The sequence below is a fragment of the Mandrillus leucophaeus genome, unplaced genomic scaffold (assembly GCF_000951045.1).
Source record: "Mandrillus leucophaeus isolate KB7577 unplaced genomic scaffold, Mleu.le_1.0 Scaffold5, whole genome shotgun sequence".
In the NCBI taxonomy this organism is placed as follows: Eukaryota; Metazoa; Chordata; class Mammalia; order Primates; family Cercopithecidae; genus Mandrillus; species Mandrillus leucophaeus.
Genome location: NW_012105364.1, coordinates 10368434 through 10386435, shown reverse-complemented (window position 1 = coordinate 10386435; position 18002 = coordinate 10368434). Strand labels below are relative to the sequence as shown.

Genomic DNA, 18002 nt, shown 5'->3' with positions numbered 1-18002 from the left:
TAATCAAACATCTTCATTTTTCAGATAAGAAAATAAGGGCCAGAGAGAATAAATAAATGGTCTAAGGTCACATACAGTTAATTACCTATGAACCAAGATGAGAATCCAAATCTCCTGACTTTCAAGACAGGCACCACTCTAACTCCTCTTTCAGAACTAACTCTAACAGGGATACAGGGAGAAAAAAGGTATTAATAAATGTCTTTATTTTTGACAGTTTTGTGGTTTTTTTTTTTAACTTTCAGAATACTTTGGAAAAGTCTTTCCTCATATTTTAAGTCCACATATTAAATGTTAAAACTGACTTTAAAATATGAAAACTAAAACAAAAACTGTCTCATACAGAGGAAGGCTTAATTACAGCATGAGTATTTCTGCAAAATATATCACATTAGTCTACCAAAGCAAGGATTAAAATCTTGTTAAAATTCATTTTAGTGTTTTAGGATTACTGTATTCAAATACAATGCTATCCTTAAGGGAACAAGCAAATGGCAAAGAAGGTTTAAGAATCAAATTGGAGAAAACTCATTCCTTTAAGCAAAAAGTTTTACCTTTGGGTTGGAACAACCTTCAATCTTGATACTATAATAAATAGGTATATTAGACCCTCAAATAATCAGCATTTCTGGGTTTAAAATCCAGAAATAATTTAAAGTAAATGTGACCTCAGTTTTTACATCATTTTAAAAGCAAGAAACCTTGACTTACCATTATTAACAACCTGTCATCTGACAGGTACTAATTAACTAGTGTAGTTCTATTCTATTTTAATGAATACCTATTTAAAATGTATTTCAATAGCAGAAAACACTTTACATGTCAGGCAAAATACTAATACCTAATGTAATGTACATATTCTGTAGGTGTACTATACATGTTTTGTTAGTTCGTATCATAACCCTTTTATACTGTTTCTCAAATAAACATTTAATAAATGTAAAAATCTTAAAGGATAAAACTGAAATATATTTAAAATATAAACAAATTGATCTCTGATATTCAATAGCATGTATTTATTTTTAAAACACAGCTCTAAAATATCCAAGATATATTAGGTAAAAATAAAGCAACTTGCAAAACGCAGTTATTTGGTGAAAAATATGCACATACAGGCTTTATCCATGCCCACAGACACACACAAAGGCAAGTGCACATATATATATGCACACATACATAAAACCTGGAAGAGTACCAAAAAAAGCATAGCAGTGATTTTTACCTGAAGAATGGGACTGGGAAATGGCAGGGGATTCATTGGGAATGAGGGAACTTTTGCTTTTCAGTTTATAGCCTGCCATACTGTCTGAATGTTTTAAAATCATGACTACACAAAAACAACAAAATCTTCTCAGACAAATATTTGTAAGATTGTCAAGTCCATAATACCACCATGAGGTAAGAAAAAAAGGTGTGGAGATAGAGTGGTTTCTCTACTTATAAGCCCTATAACAAATGTTAGCCTTAGAGGGTTATCTTCATAATAAAAGTGCCAATCACCATCATCACAGAGGGTTAACAGTTAAATGAAAAACTTATACGAAGACACTTTGCAATCTGTAAGATTTCATACAAATATAATATTATTAGTAAAATTTTAATTCTGAAAAAAACTGGTTAAATGTTAAAAATTGGCTGTAATAAATGTTTGAAAAAGAAACAATGGTTTTTATTACCTAACGGCTCTTTATATATAGACCTTATTTGCTACTGAACTATGTAAAATAAACAAAGGATAGGAAAAGAAACAGAAAAATAAGTTCTTTAATCTCCTTACCTCACAAGAAATCAGAATTTGCATCTCTTTACATCATTATACCTCAAAACATCTAAAATGTTAACTAGAAAAACCCTTTAAGTTATGAATTCCCAAACATAAACACACATAGGTGTGTTAACACAGACAGGTACACAGACACACCCTAAGAGTAATGAGAAAAAGTATAACAGATTTATACACTCAGAAAAATGTTTAAATATATTCATACAAATATAATGTACACACACCTCTCTCAGAGTAACTCTACCTACATTTACCCCAACACTATTTTCTGTATTGTGTTAAAACAAATGTTTCAAAAATTCTTTAGTGAATGAGTTTTTGTATTCATACTAGCACCTGACATTTATTTAATGTTCATAAATGCAAAATTTTATAAGATACCAACACTGAATTCTTAATAATTTAGAACTGTCATCTCAAATATTAATTATTTTAACTAAGCTGAAATAAAGTCTTGCCTTCAAGGGAAAGAATAATACAAATAACAGTAATGGTAGCAGACCTTTACTAGGGCCACCAACTAAAAAAAGCACCTTATGAAAATAGATATTTACACAGGGATTCCTTTGGAGCAATTAATGCCTATCTGAAATCGCCTCAAGCAGGCACGATTGTGTGTATATGCATCCATGCTTTTTTCTAGTTTATTTCCTAATGTCCTTCCCTGATGACTGTCAGAAACTTCTTCGTAGTGTATTTGTCTCTAGAATTTTTGTGCCATATCAACTAGATTAGAACTATATTGCAATCAAGATTTTAAAAATTTTATCAGCAATCAATCTCAGAGAAATGGTCTGATGATTTGTACTACGAGCTTTAGGACATGAACTGTATGGCAACTGCATTACTTCCCTAAATTCTAAAGCAAGATTTTAAGATATATCACTGATTAGTAACAGCACTGCACATGGAAAACTAACACAACACTGATTTTCCTTTTCTTTGTTCAAAGTAGAAGTGAGAAAAAAATATAACAGTTCTTCACAGCAACTTGAGCAAAAAAGATAAAATCTGAGTTTGACAGTGTATCACAAAATTCTTGTAACAAGAAAATAAAAGCAGATGTTCTAACAGTTTGCTTGAAATGGATCTTTATTCCAGACCCCACAGGTTTTACAAAAATGGTACCATTTCTCAAGGGCACTGAATTATTTATAAATCACCACAATTTCTGCAACTACTGTATGTCAAAACTATTCAGAATTCTCAGCTAATCCAAAACCCTTACTTTATATTTGATTAAATTTGAAACTGGCAACATTCAATGTTATTCAAGGGCCAATAATTAACTGAAGAAAAGCAGGGATTAGAAGCTAAACTACTGGGTTCAGGGTTCAGATGTCCTCCCTCTACTGTCTTCTTCTTCATTGAAGCTGTATCTAATTACAATAGTAGTAATGATGATAATAATAGTTGCTATGTACTGAGTTACTACTATGTGCTAGTAGTGGCTATATTCTGTCTCAAGTCCTTTCAACAATCCAGAAAGGCAGGTATCATTACCTCCATCTTTAAAATTGGAGGGGAAAAAAAAAAAGTTCAATGGAATTAAGAGTTTTACTCCAAGTCACACCTGCTGGGTTTTAGATACCCTGAGCCTCCCCTTGCCATATATGAAATATGCACTCACACTGCAGAGTTTTTGTAATTGCTAAGTTCTGTTCTAGAACACTCTTATTTCAAATACCTGAAGGATCTTCACATCACTTCTTTGAAGTCTCTTATCAAACGTTACTTGTCAGTCTTTTCTTCACCACCAAATAAATACATACCTTCCTTCCCCTTCTCACGTTTACAGTTCACATCTCATCTTTCGTCCACTGCCTTATGTTCTCCATAGCACTGTTTCCAACTAGAAAAGGTATATATTTACTTATTGTCTTTCTTCCCTAGAATGTATGCTGCATAAGGACAACTTTGTCTGTTTGGCTCATCGGTGCCTAGGAATAGGGCCCGGCTCTTCATAGGTATTCAATATATTGTTTAATAAATGTGTGAATGGCTTAATGAATACATGCAAATTCTCCTATTTCCTTTAAGAAGCACAGATGTATTCAGAGTAATATTTCAAATACAAAAAACTAGCAAGGTATACTGCAGAGGCTCCAGCTCCAGAAGGCTAACAGATGGCCACAGCTTCAGAAGATAAGATACTCCCCAAAACGCCAGGACCACTGTATTAGTCCGTTTTCAAGCTGCTAAGACATACCCGAGACTGGGCAATTTACAAAACAAAGAGGTTTATTGGACTTACAGTTCCACATAGCTGGGGAGGCCTCACAATCATGGCGGAAGGCAAGGAAGAGCAAGTCACATCTCATGTGGATGGCAGTAGGCAAAGAGAGAGCTTGCGCAGAAAAACTCTGGTTTTTAAAATCATCTGATCCCGTGACACTCATTCACTATCACGAGAACAGTCCAGGAAAGATCCGCCTCCATAATTCAATCACCTCCCACCAGGTTCCTCCCATGACACGTGGGAATTGTGGGAGTTACAATTCAAAATGAGATTTGGGTGGGGACACAGCCAAACCGTATCAACCATCATCAGTACTGTATTTCTTCTTTGAGGAAATACTTAACTCTAATCACCTATTTTTTTAATTGAATTGTTTATCTTTTTGTTGTTGAATTTAAGAAGTCCATTATATATCCTAGATAGCAAATCCTCATTAGATATATGATTTGCAAATATTTTCTACCACTCTATACACTGTCTTTTCATGTTCATGATAATGTCCTTTGATGCATAACATTTTAAAATTTTTATGAAGCTTAATTTATCAATTTTTCCTCATTGTTCATCCCTTTTGTATCATATTTAACAATTCATTGCCAAATCCAAGCTCATGAAGATTTGCCTCTGTATTTCTCAATGACTTTATCAATTTAGCTCTCATATATAGACGTTTAACCCATTTTGAGTTAAATTTTGTATATAATATAAGGTAAGAATCTAATTTCATTCTTTTGCATGTGGAAATCCAGTTGTCTCATTATTATTTGTTGAAAAGACAAATGGTCATTTTTAAATAGAGATAGTTTTACTCCTTCCCTTATAATTTGAATGTCTTTTATTTCTTTTTCTTATCTAACTGTTTTCACTGTTGACTGAACATGTCATCCTTGTCAAAAAACTACTTAGCCATAGCAGTATGGGTTTACTGTAATCCCAGCACTTTGGAAGGCCGAGGTGGGCGGATCATGAGGTCAGGAGATCAAGACCATCCTGACTAACACAGTGAAACCCCATCTCTACTAAAAATACAAAAAATTAGCCAGATGTGGTGGCACATGCCTGTAGTCCCAGCTACTCGGGAGGCTGAGGCAGCAGAACTGCTTGAACCCAGGAGGCAGAGGTTGCAGTGAGTCGAGGTCATGCTACTGCACTCCAGCCTGGGAGACAGACAAGACTCCAACTTAGAAAGAAAGAAAAAAAAAAAAAAGAGTATGGGTTTATTTCTGGACTCAATTGTACTCCACTGATCTCTGTCTATCCTTATGCCAGTACCACTGTTTTGATTACTGCAGCTCTGTGATAAGTTTTGAAACTGGGAAGCCTGAGTATTAAGACTTTGTTGTTCTTTTTTAAGGTTGTTGTGGCAATTTGAAGCCCCTTGAAATTTCATACAAATTTGGGGATTAGTCCTTACATTTCTGCAGCAAATTTTATAATTCTCATGGGGATTATCTTGAATCTATAGATCATTTTGGGTAGTATTGACAGTTTAACATTATCAAGTCTTTCTACACAAGTTTCTGCTATGTAGAGGGCACTAACCACGGAAAGTACCAAAAAAATAAAAAAGAAAAAAAGCACTTCTTCTGACATATACTTGGCCCTGTATCTGCAAATTTTGCATCTGTAAATTCAACCAACTCAGACTGAAAAATATTCAGAAAAAAAGTTTTTTAAAAAAATTATACAACAACAATAAAAAATAATACAAATTTAAAAATATATAGTATAGCTATTTAGATAGCATGTACATTGCATTAGGTATTATAAATAATCTAGAGATGATTTAATGTAAATGGTGGAGAGAATACACATGGGTGATAAGCAAATATTTTGCCATTTTATATAAGATTTGCGCATCCACAGATTTTTATATCCATAGGGGGCTCCTGGAACTAATCTCATGCCGATACAGAGAAACAACTGTAACTCAATTTTCTACAAGTATCTGTTACTTAATAAATGTATTTATATTTAACTTCTTCAGAAAATTAATTTATTTCTCATACCTCCCTTTAAGCTCTACCACCTTAACTTGCTTTTTCTCCAGACCACTTTTCTACCTAATATTACTTTATGTAATTATTCCTTGCATTTCTTCATTCCCCTAAAATGTAAATTCCATGAAGGTAAGAACTAAGTTTTATTCACAGCTATAACCCCAGGACCTAGAACAGTATCTGATATATACTTAGTTGTCAGCAGTTGTGGAATTTTGTAGTTTGTTTCCCATTTACTGCTCCAGACTGTTCTAACCAACCACAGGCTTCAGATGAGATCTACTTTTGTCCCTAAGTGTTACAAAGTAGCCCTTCCAAGCTTACCATGATTATTTGAGGGCTACCTGGAGAAAGAATTCCCCCTGTGTAAGAACAACACCTAGTTAACAAGTACATCTATGTAATAAGTAACATGTTGAAAGCCAAGTTTTAAGACAGTTAAGCTGCTAAGATGTTTAAATCACGTAAGTGAAACTAGAAGCAGGAAGACCAGTTAGCTACTGCAATGGTCTAGGTATGCGAGTAAAGGGCCATGAAGTAGAATAGAAGAAATGGGAGGGAAAGGGAAGGGATATTTGGGAAAAACTTTGCTAGAGGAAAGACTAACTTTTCATTCTATAAATTTTCATACTACTACTAATGTACTACCTGTCAGAAATCATTTATATGTATGTGTGTACATACACACACATATATATGAAGTCACATATTTGCATATTACAGGGAAAAAGTAGAAATAGTTTGCTTATACTATATACCTTGTAGTCCAAACTGCAAAACAGCTGTTTTATTTCCACAATAAGTTAAAGAAGTGATAAGTGAAAGTTTTCCCTGAAATGAGAAAAAAAAAATAGTTACAAAGAAAAGTCAAATGAGTTTATAATAAAACCAAGATATAAATAAAAATTAGAATTTTTATAGCGACAGTTTTATCTTTCAAGAAGTCAAAGTACTGTGTTCAGGTAACTATTTTAAGACAAGGAACAGCGCTGAATTCGTTTTTCTAGAGAAAAATCAGGTCTACAAATACTTCAAGGTTTATAATATAATTTCTTAAGTAATCCTATTAGGTAGGTACTATGAGTTCCTTATTTTGCCAATAACTAGATCAACTTTCCCTGGCTTTGTTTTAATCTGTAATATTGTTCTCTAAAAAATAATAAAATGATGTTTCCTCCTAGAAAGAAATGAAAACTTAATAAAGATTTAGAAATGCAAAACAGAAATATCATAAATATAGTGTGGACAAATCTACAGATTAAGACGTAAGTACAGTTTAGTCTTTGTTCAGCTTCTGAAACTAACCAGCTCTGTCAGTTTAAAAAAAGTTATTTGAGTCTCAGATAAAATGAAGTGTTTAATCTGGTTTCTGTAAATAAAATTTAAAAATAGATCCTATTAGCCTCCCAGGTTAATATTCCAGACTTTGATACAGCTAACAAAAAACACATCAATTTTACTTATAAAATAGAACTCAATTTTACTTATAAGAACATAAATAAAAATATGGTTATCAACAATGCATAATGATTTACAGTCAAAAGCAAAAGTAGTTACATTTAGAAGATAGAAAGCTGAAAAAAGTAACAACAACAAAAAGTTAAACAATCTGTAAATCTCAAAACTTTTCTTGACCCAGCAGTGTTGAGGTGACAGGGCAACCAACTAAGCAGAAATCTGAGAAAAGCAAGGTACTTCTAATGAGAATAAAACAACTGTTTTATTTCTGTCATAAGTTAAAGAAGAGATAAGTGAAAGATTTCCCTGAAATGAAAAAAAAAAAAAATAGTTACAAAGAAAAGCCAAAGTTTATAATCACACCAAGATATAAATAAAATTTTTATAGCAACTTGCTTACCTAAATGACAAATGTTCCCAGACATCTGTAAGAAAAATTCATCTAACACTTTTAATGAATTGCTAGAGGCCAAGTATGGGACAATGAAAACACATGGAGCCCCGGAGCTGCAAACACAGGGGAATTCATATTCATTTACATGCGCTTCTCCACAGACCTGACAAGGTTCAGGACAGAAGTAGGGCAATGGCAGCAGCAGTTATTGCATGAAAGGCAGGAAACTCTGCTTGGATCTTTCTCCTCTTTCTTTCAGAACAAAGGCCTTAAAATGCTGGGAGAAGGGCAAAAAAACATGTCAATCCACGACTATTGGTGGAAACCCACTGCTGCTGAAAGGCAAAAATAGAAAAAAAAAACTTTCTATCCCTGTTAGGGGTGGGCAGGAACAGGTACATAGGTGAAAGGCCCAGACCTATACAGCTAGAGGCAAAGCAGGATCATTGAGAAGGCCCCACTCACAAGACCCGGGACCTACTGCTACCAAGACAGTCTTCATCAGAACAGAGAACATCTACCAATTAAAGGCTAACCAGTACCTAGTAAAAAGTAACATAGTCTACTACTGGAAGAGAAGATCTTGAGCAGGGAGAGAGACCTTATTTGAGGCAAAGCACAAAGGAAAGATCTAAAACTAAGGATGGGGAAGACAAAAGAAAAATCCTCTAGTCAACCAGCTCTGATCCTACATACAAAGTAACTTTAGAGGAATATGAAGCCTCTAGTGCATTGAAGAACCAACAACAACAACAAATCCCAAACCTAACTCTACCCCTGACTAGATGAACTCAATGCACCACACTAAAGGCCTAGCACAAAGAAAGACCTACACATGCCCAGAAATAAAAACTACCTCAATTTCCACTGTCCTACACAAGACGTATAGCTTTGAACAATAACAACATATGAGACATACAAAAAAGGCAAGAAAAAACACAAAGCAATCAAGAGAACCACAATCAATCAGATTAAATGACAACTTAATCAGGAGGGGTAAAGTTGAATAGCTGCCCTATATAAACTCCTAGATGCATCATTTCAACCTTCCTCACTGAGAGTACAAGAAATCCCCTTCACATAGCATGAAGACATCTGGCCCTCACTGCATCGCTCTGAATGGGGAGGACGGGCAGGGAGTTATTGCTGAGATATGCTGAAATGGAGCAGTTGCTGAGAATAATATAATTATATGGTGCTTAACAACAGGGATACATTCTGAAACATGTGTTGTCAGGCAATTTCGTCTTTGTGTGAACATCAGAGTATGCCTAAACCAACCTACATGGTATAGCCTACTATACACCGAGGCTATACAATATAGCCTATTGCTTTTAAGCTATAAACCTGCACAACATATACTGTATTAAATACTGTAGGCAATTATAAGACAATTGTATGTATGTATCTAAACATATACAAACCTAGAAAAGGTAGAGTAAAAACACAGTACTATGATCTTATGGGACGGACCACCATCATATATGCAGTGCATTGTAGACTGAGATATCGTATACACTGCATAACTGTGATAAGAGTCTGACTCTACTCTACAAATTCTGTTTGCTTTTAGGACAAAAATGAATTAGTATAGATATAAAAAACATAACACATCCTGTTACGAACTGAATTGTGTTCTCCCAAATTTCAGGTTGAAGCTCTAACCCCCTACAACTCTGAATTTGACTGTATTTGGAGACAGGGCCATTAAAGAGGTAGTTTGGTTAAAAACAGGCCATTAGAATGTGCCCTAATCCAGTCTGACTGGTGACCTCAAAAGAGAATGGGACATACAGAAAGATACCAGACTCTCGGGCAAGCACAGAGAAAAAGCCAGGTGAAGACACAGCAAGAAGGTGAGCATCTGTAAGCCAAGGAGAAAGACCTCAGAAGAAACCAATCCTGCGGCCACTATGATACTGATCTTCTAGCCTTCAGAACTATGAGAAAAATACACGTTTAAGCCACCCAATCTGTGCTACTTTGTTATGGCTGACCTGACAAACAAATATACACTTCTTAAAAACTGGGGATTTTCTAAGCTCAGTGACCCTCAGATGTGCTACAAACTCCATGTGCACATTATGTACCTGGCCCTGCCCCCATGGGACTTGGGGAGGAAAGAAGAACCAGTGCAAACATGAAGTTCATGTTCCCTGCTGTGCCAATAAGTAATATACTACCTAAATCTATTTGGGTGCCTTGCCTCCTTAACAGCTGAATCTAGAGAAGTATAGCATGTCAACCTACGAGCTATATCATATACTGTTGCTTAGGAACTATTTGAACACTTGACATTTACTCAAATGAAATAAAAACCTATGTTCAGATAAAAATCTGTACATATATATTTACAGTTGTATTATTCACCATCACAAAAACTGGAAAGAATCCAAATATTCCTACACTGGGCAATGGATGAATAGGCTGCAACAAAATTCTAATCACCAACAGAAAGAAATACTACTGAAAAAAAAAACCTGAAAGAATGTCAGATGCATCATACTAAGTGAAAGAAGCCAGATGCAAAAGGCTACATGCTGTATAATGCCATTTATATGACATTCTTGAAAAACCAAAATACAGTGCTAGGAAACTGGTAAGCGGTCATGAGTGGTTAGAGTTGGCAAAGTAGCTAACTATAAAATTCTAGAAGGTGATGAACTACTTGATTGTGATTGTGGTTACATACACATTTGCACATATTTGTCAAAACTCATAGAAGTCTACACAAAAAAACAGAATGTAGCACTAAAATCCATTTAATAAAATTCAAAAAACATTGACATCTGCAGATTAGAAAAGGGTATGTAAGTACACAATAGAGAGTTGAAAAATGATTCCAATATGTAAAAGAACACAAATACCTCAATCTTTTTTTTAAAAAAACGAGCATTCTACATAGCAATCTGTTAACCATGAGAAATACATAAAAGGTATTTCCTAGTTTTAGCCCTACTAGATACTAACATGTTCACTTATAGCTAAAAGAATTCGTTAATAAAAATGTTAAAATTGGACAGGGGTGATAGCTCATGCCTGTAATCCCAACACTTTGACAGGTCAAGGTGGGAGGGTTGCTTGAGGGTGCAGAGTTTGAGACCAGCCTAGGGAACATAGAAAGACCCTGCCTCTATTAAAAAAAAAATTTTTTTTTAATTAGCTGGCTGTGGTGGCATGTGCCTGTAATCTCAGCTACACGGGAGGCTGAGGTGGGAGGATTCCTTGAGCCAAGGAGTTTGAGGTTACAATGAGCTCACACCACACACTCGAGCGTGGGTGACAGAGCAACATCCAACTCTTAAGCAAACAATTAAGAAAATGTTGAAATTAAAAAAATATTTCATTAATATAAGTAGGAACAAAAATAAAATAAGAACTTAGTAAACTGTCATAGTATTTAACATCCCTATATCAAGCATACAAAACAATTAGATGTATGTCAAAATTAGATGCAGCTTGGAAATAATCATTATCAATGATATGTCAAAAAGGAATCAAATCATGGCACTTTATTAATAAATACAAGTATACAAGAAATATCACACTAATTGACCAGATGTAAAATAAGTTGAGAATGCTAACAAGCATTTGATAATAATTTAAATGCAATTAAGTAGAAAAGACCAACTGTAATTCATAACACTTCATTTAATAAGAAAGAAAATTCCAGGAAAATAAATAGAAATAAAAATTAAAAATAGGTGAGTAAAATGTGTTACAAACAAATGTCTACATGAAAAATATAGACAAGCAAAACTGAAATGTAGATTTCTTTTTATTATCAGATATATTTTATCCCTCACTCCTTCAACTAAAATTAAAACACTCACTAAAAATGCATCCAGAATATTGGACATGGCAGACAAAAGGTTCAGTGAACTCAAAGAGAGAGCAACAGAAATTACTCAACTGAAAATCCTCTCTGCCACACAAATAAAACACAGTAAAAGAGAAAGGAACAGAATCTCAGAGATCTGTGTTACAGTATCAAACAGCCTAATACGACATACACATGTAATTGGCATCCCAAAAACAGAAAAGGGTAATAATGTGGCAGAAAAAAAATATTTCAAGAAATATTATCCAATAATTTCCCAAATTTGATGAAAAACACTGAATAAATCCAAGAAGCTCACTTACCCACAGAGAAGAAATTCAAAGAAAAAGCATACTTAAGCACATGTCAGTCCAACTGCTTAAACTGAAAGATAAAATAGAAAGGGGGCAGTAAAAAAAATGCAAATCACATACAAAACAATAGAAGCCAGAAAGCAGTGGACTGGTATCTCTACAGTCCTAAAAGAAAAAAAAAGTCAACACAGAATTCTATATCCAATAAATACATCCCTCAAAACAAACATGAAATAAAGGCATTTTCAAATGAATGAAAGCTAAGAGAAGTTATCTCCAGCTGAAATATATGAAATGGCAGATGTTTTTCAAGATGAAGGGAAATAATGCCCAGATAAAAATGGATCTACAGGTAAAAATGAAGAACACCAGAAATGGTAAATATGTCAGTAAATATAAAGACCATATTTTTTCCTTCTTTTAATTTCCTTTAGACTCATTGTTTAAAGCAAAAGTAGTAACGTAAGGTAGAGTTTATAATACACGTACGTGTAAAAAATATAACAGCTCAATGAACAGGGGAGTGAGTAAATGGAATTTCACTACTATAAGATTCTTACATTTGTCAAGGGAAGAAAAAAGCAGGACATGAGAAATAACAACTGTACCATGGGGAATGGTACAATAGTAGCTGTAAGTATATCTTAGTAAGGATGCATATTGTTAGCACTATCATAACCACTAAAGGAACAAAACAGGTGTTGTTCAAAGCCAATGGAGAAAATAAAATAGAATAAAAAATATTTAACCCAAAAGAACTCAGGAAGGAAAACAAAAAACAGGAAAAACAAAGGGAACTCAAATCGTTTCATAGACAAACAAAACCATATCAATAATTATTTTAAATAAGTTGACTATGCTGATTAAATAGTAGGACTGTCAGACTGGATTAAAAAAACATGATCTTATTATATGCTAAGAGATCATTAAAATACTAAACCATAAATAAGTTGAAAAAGAAAGGAAATATTGATACACTCTTAATATAAGGCCACACTACCAAAGGCACCAAAAATCAAAGCCAAAGTACCTTAACCAACAACATATACACATCTTCAGAAAACATTTCTTCCCTACAAATGCAATTTCAAAAAAAAAAAGGACCAAGTAATTGCTACACCAGATGCGCAGATATCAAAGGAAGGGCACAGAAAACATGAAAAAGCAGAGAAATACGACATCGCTAAAAGACCACAACAATTATCTAGCAATAGATATCAATTTAAAAAAATTCCTCAAAATGCCAGATAAAGAATCCAAACTAGTGATTTTAAAGAAGTTTAATGAGATGCAAGAGAAATCTGAAAACCAATACAAAGAAATCAGAAAATCAATTCAGGTTATGAATGAGAGATTTACCAATGAAACAGAGATCTTTAAAAAAACAAGAAAGAAAATGGAAACAATGAATTAAAAAATTGAAGAAAATACACAATATATTCAAAAGATTCAATAACAGATTAGACCAAGCAAAAGAAAGACTCTCAGAACCTGAAGACAGAACGAAATTTTGAAATAATGCAGTCAGGCAAAAATAGGAAAAAGTATAAAAAGGAATGAGCAAAGCCTTTTGAGATGTCCAGGACTACATAAAGCAAACAAACGTATGAATTATCAGTATTCCTAAGGAGAGAGATTAGAAAGTTTAAAAAACCTATTTAAGGAAATAATCAATGAAAACTTCTAAAGTCTAGGAAGAGAGTTAGACATCCAGATACAGGAAGCCCAGCTATCCCGAGGAAAATACACTGCAAAAAGGACTTCACCATAGCATATTATATTCATAACGTGTAAAGTCAAAGTTTAAAAAAAATAATTTTAAAATTACCAAGAGAAAAGCATCTATCTGAAACTAGGCCTCATAAAACTTAAAAAATTAGCACCAGGTGGCCCTAGATAGGGTCCCACCCTGCCTAGATAGGGTCCCACCCTGATAGGGTCCCACCCTGCCAGTTCCGGGAAACAACCTCATGGGGTCCCACCCTGCCAATTCCGGGGGTCCCACCCTGCCTCGAAGTTCCCGGAATCAACAACTCCAGGAAAGAACCTCATAAGGTCCTGCTCTAACCAATTAGAACAAGACACCTTGCTCAGGCCATAGCTAGACCCAATCACTTTGCGCCTTAAGCTTTGTTTGAATTTCGCGCCATAAGCTGTGTTTGAACTTGTGTTTGCCTATATAAACAGCATGTAACAAGCAGTCGGGGTCCCAGGGCCAACTTAGAGCTTGGGACCCTAGCGCACTAGTAATAAATAACTCTCTGCTGTGAAACTCGTGTCGGTGATCCTTCGTGGCGACCCCTGCCCAGGAGGGAATCGACAGTTCGGTTCCAACATATCTAGTCACCTATAAAGAAAACACTATAAAACTAACTGGACTTTTCAACAAAAATCTTACAGGCCAAAAGGGAATGGATGGCATTTTCAAAGTGCTCGAAAAATAGAAAAAAAAAAAGGTAAGCCAAAATTTTATATACTGCCAGAAGAAGCTTAATAAAAGAGATATAAAAAATTTCCTAGACAAGCAAACAATGTGGGATTCAGTAGAGAAAAAAGTAGAAAGATCACAAATTAACACACTAGCATCACACCTCAATGAAACTAGAAAAAAAAAGAACAAATTAAACTCAGAGTTAGCAGAAGCAAAGAAATAACAAAGATCAGAGCAAAACTAAATGAACAAGAACCAAAAACAAAAAAACCCAAAGGATCAATGAGACAAAAAGTTGGTTATTTAAAGAGAGAAACGAAATTGATGAACTATCAGCTAGACTAACCAAGAAAAGGAGAGAAGAGATCCAAATAAAATTAAAGAGGAAAAAGGAGACATTACAACCGATACCACAGAAATTCTAAAGGTAATCAGAGACTATTATGTATAACTATATGCCCATAAACTAGAAAACATAGAAAAAATGGATAAATTGCTGGTGTTATGCCCAGACCGTTTGTTCCCCAAAGAAGACCACCAGAGTCCAGAGTCAAAGCCAAGCGGCAAGGATCTTTACTACAAGTTCGAACTTGGTCCCTCCCTTCCACAGCATACAAGAGGGCCTCGAACAATGCCAGTGCTTGCTTTTTATAGCCCGATGTAAACAGGATATGTAAAGTTACAGGGGAACTAGGGAATTCTTTTGGTTACAACATTACAATTGGTTAACATTATACATTTAGCATTTTTTATTGGTTCCCGCTGTAGCCTTACCGGAGATTTCCCAGGTGGTGTTTTTCTAAAGTTGAGAGAGATATGGAGGAATGTGTTTGTGCTGGGCTCAGGAAGTTGGGAGATATATGGAGGAATGTGCCTGGTTTCTTTTCACTGGAAACATATGACCTCCCAAGATTGACCCAGGAAGAAACAGAATTCCTGAACAGATCAATGATGATAGCAAGACTGCATAGTAATACAAAAAAAAACTCAATAAAACAAAGTCCAGGACCAGATGGATTCACAGCCTAGATGTACAAAACACAAAAAGAGCTAAGACCAATCCACCTGAAACTATTACAAAACTACTGAGGAGGGAATTCTCCCTAACTCATTCTACAAGGTCAGAATCACCCTGATATCAAAACCAGACAAAGACACACAAAACAAAAACTACAGACTAGTGTCATGCACATCCGTGTGAAGAGACCACCAAACAGGCTTTGTGTGAGCAACATGGCTGTTTTTTCACCTGGGTGCAGGTGGGCTGAGTCTGAAAAGAGTCAGCGAAGGGAGATAAGGGTGGGGCCATTTTATAGGATTTGGGTAGGTAAAGGAAAATTACAGTCAAAGGGGGGTTGTTCTCTGGCAGGCAGGAGTGGGGGGTCACAAGGTGCTCAGTGGGGGAGTTTTTTGAGCCAGGATGAGCCAGGAAAAGGAATTTCACAAGATAATATCATCCCTTAAGGCAAGGACTGGCCATTTTCACTTCTTTTGTGGTGAAATGTCATCAGTTAAGGCAGGGCATTTGCACTTCTTTTGTGATTCTTCAGTTACTTCAGGCCATCTGGGCGTATACGTGCAAGTCACAGGGGATGCGATGGCTTGGCTTGGGCTCAGAGGTCTGACAACTAGTATCTCTGATGACAGACACGCAAAATTATCAACAAAATAATAGCAAATTGAATCCAACAGCATGTCAAAAAGATCACACACCACAATCAAGTGAGACTTATCTCAGGGATGCAAGGATAGTTCAACATACACAAATCAATAAGTGTCATACACCACATAAACAGAATTAAGGACAAAAACCAGATGATCATCCCAACCGATGAAGAAAAAGCATTTGACAAAATTCATCTTCCATTCATGACAAAACTCCTCAACAAACCAGACACAGAAGGAACATCCCTCAACATAATAAAGGCCATGTATGACAAATCCACAGCTAACATAATACTGAATTGGGGAAAGGTTGAAAAGATTCCCTCTAAGAATTGGAACAAGATAAGGATACCCACTTTCACCACTCTTATTCAATATAGTACTGCAAGTCCTAGCCAGAAAAATCAGGCAAGAGAAAAAAACAAAAGGCATCCAAATTGGAAAAGAAGTAGTCAAATTATCATGGTTGGCTAATGATATGATCTTGTATACAGAAAACCCTCAAGACTCCAACAAAAATCTCTTAGATTCATAAATTAAGTAAAGCTTCAGGATACAATATCAATGTACAAAAATCAGTAGTGTTTCTATACACCAATAAAAAGTTAGCTGAGGATCAAGAATGCAATCCCATTCACAATAGCTGCAAAAATAAAATAAAATACCTAGGAATATACTTAACTAACAAGGTGAAAGATCTCTGCAAGGAAAACTACAAAGGACGGATGAAAGAAATTGCAAACAACATTTAAAAAATGGAAAAACATCTCATGCTAGTGGATCAGAAGAATTAATATTATTAAAATGAACATACCGCCCAAAGCTACAGGTTCGATGCAAACCTTATCAAATTACTGATGTCATTCTTCACAGAATTAGAAGAAAACAATGATAAAGTTCATATGGAACCAAAAAAGAGGCCAAATTGCCGAAGCAATTCTAATCAAAAAGAACAATGGTGGAGGTACACATTGCCTCACTTCAAAACATATTACAAGGCAACCAAAATAGTATGGTAGTAGTATAAAAATGGAGACACAGATAAATGGAACAAAACAGAGAAACGAGAAATAAAGTCACATACTTACAGCCAACTGATCTATGACAAAGATGGCAAGAACACTACACTGGGGAAAAGACAAACTTTTCAATTAATGGTGCTGGGAAAACTGGATTGCCACATGCAGAAGAGTGAAACTGGACTCGTATATGTCACCATATATGAAAATAAACTTAAGATGGATTAAACATTTAAATGCAAGACCAAAAACTATAAAAATACTAGAAGAAAATCTAGGAAAAACTCTTTTAGATATTGGTTTAGGCAAACAATTCATGACTGTAGGGGTGGCCTGCCCCTCCACACCTGTGGGCGTTTCTCGTTAGGTGGAATGAGAGACGTGAGAAAAGAAATAAGACACAAAGTATAGAGAAAGAAAAAGTGGGCCCAGGGGACCGGTGCTCAGCATGCAGAGGACCCATGCCGGCACCGGTCTCTGAGTTCCCTCAGTATTTACTGATCATTATCTTTACCATCTTAGAAAAGGGGAAGTGACAGGATAATAGGATCAATCGTAGGGAGAAGGTCAGCAGTAAGACAGGTGAGTAAAGATCTCTGTGACAGAAGTTTAAGGAAAAATGCTGTGCCTTGATATGCATATGTAAACATCTCCATAAACCTTTTTAGTGCATAAAGAGCAGCATGACGCTAGCAAGTCCCGCCTTTCACCCTAAGGCAGTTTTCTCCTTTCTCAGTAAACGGAACAGACAATCGGGTTTTACACCGAGATGTTGTTCCATTGCCCAGGGATGGGCAGGAGACAGATGCTTTTCTCTATCTCAATTGCCAAGAGGCTTCTTTCCTCTTACACTAGTCCTCCTCAGCACAGACCCTTCAC

General features: G+C 35.3%; 1 protein-coding gene across 4 annotated transcripts in view; it reads right to left on the bottom strand.

The window, feature by feature from the left end:
• Positions 1-18002, bottom strand: part of POT1 (protection of telomeres 1) — a 120459-nt gene that overhangs the window by 98268 nt on the left and 4189 nt on the right. For 3 of the 4 annotated variants that reach the window (XR_001007793.1, XM_011995936.1, XM_011995934.1), the window contains exon 3: positions 6781-6853. The exons of the other annotated variant lie outside the window; for it this stretch is intronic. The gene's annotated coding sequence lies outside the window, so the exon portion shown is untranslated. The remainder of the gene's footprint in view (positions 1-6780; positions 6854-18002) is intronic. 4 annotated transcript variants of the gene reach the window in all.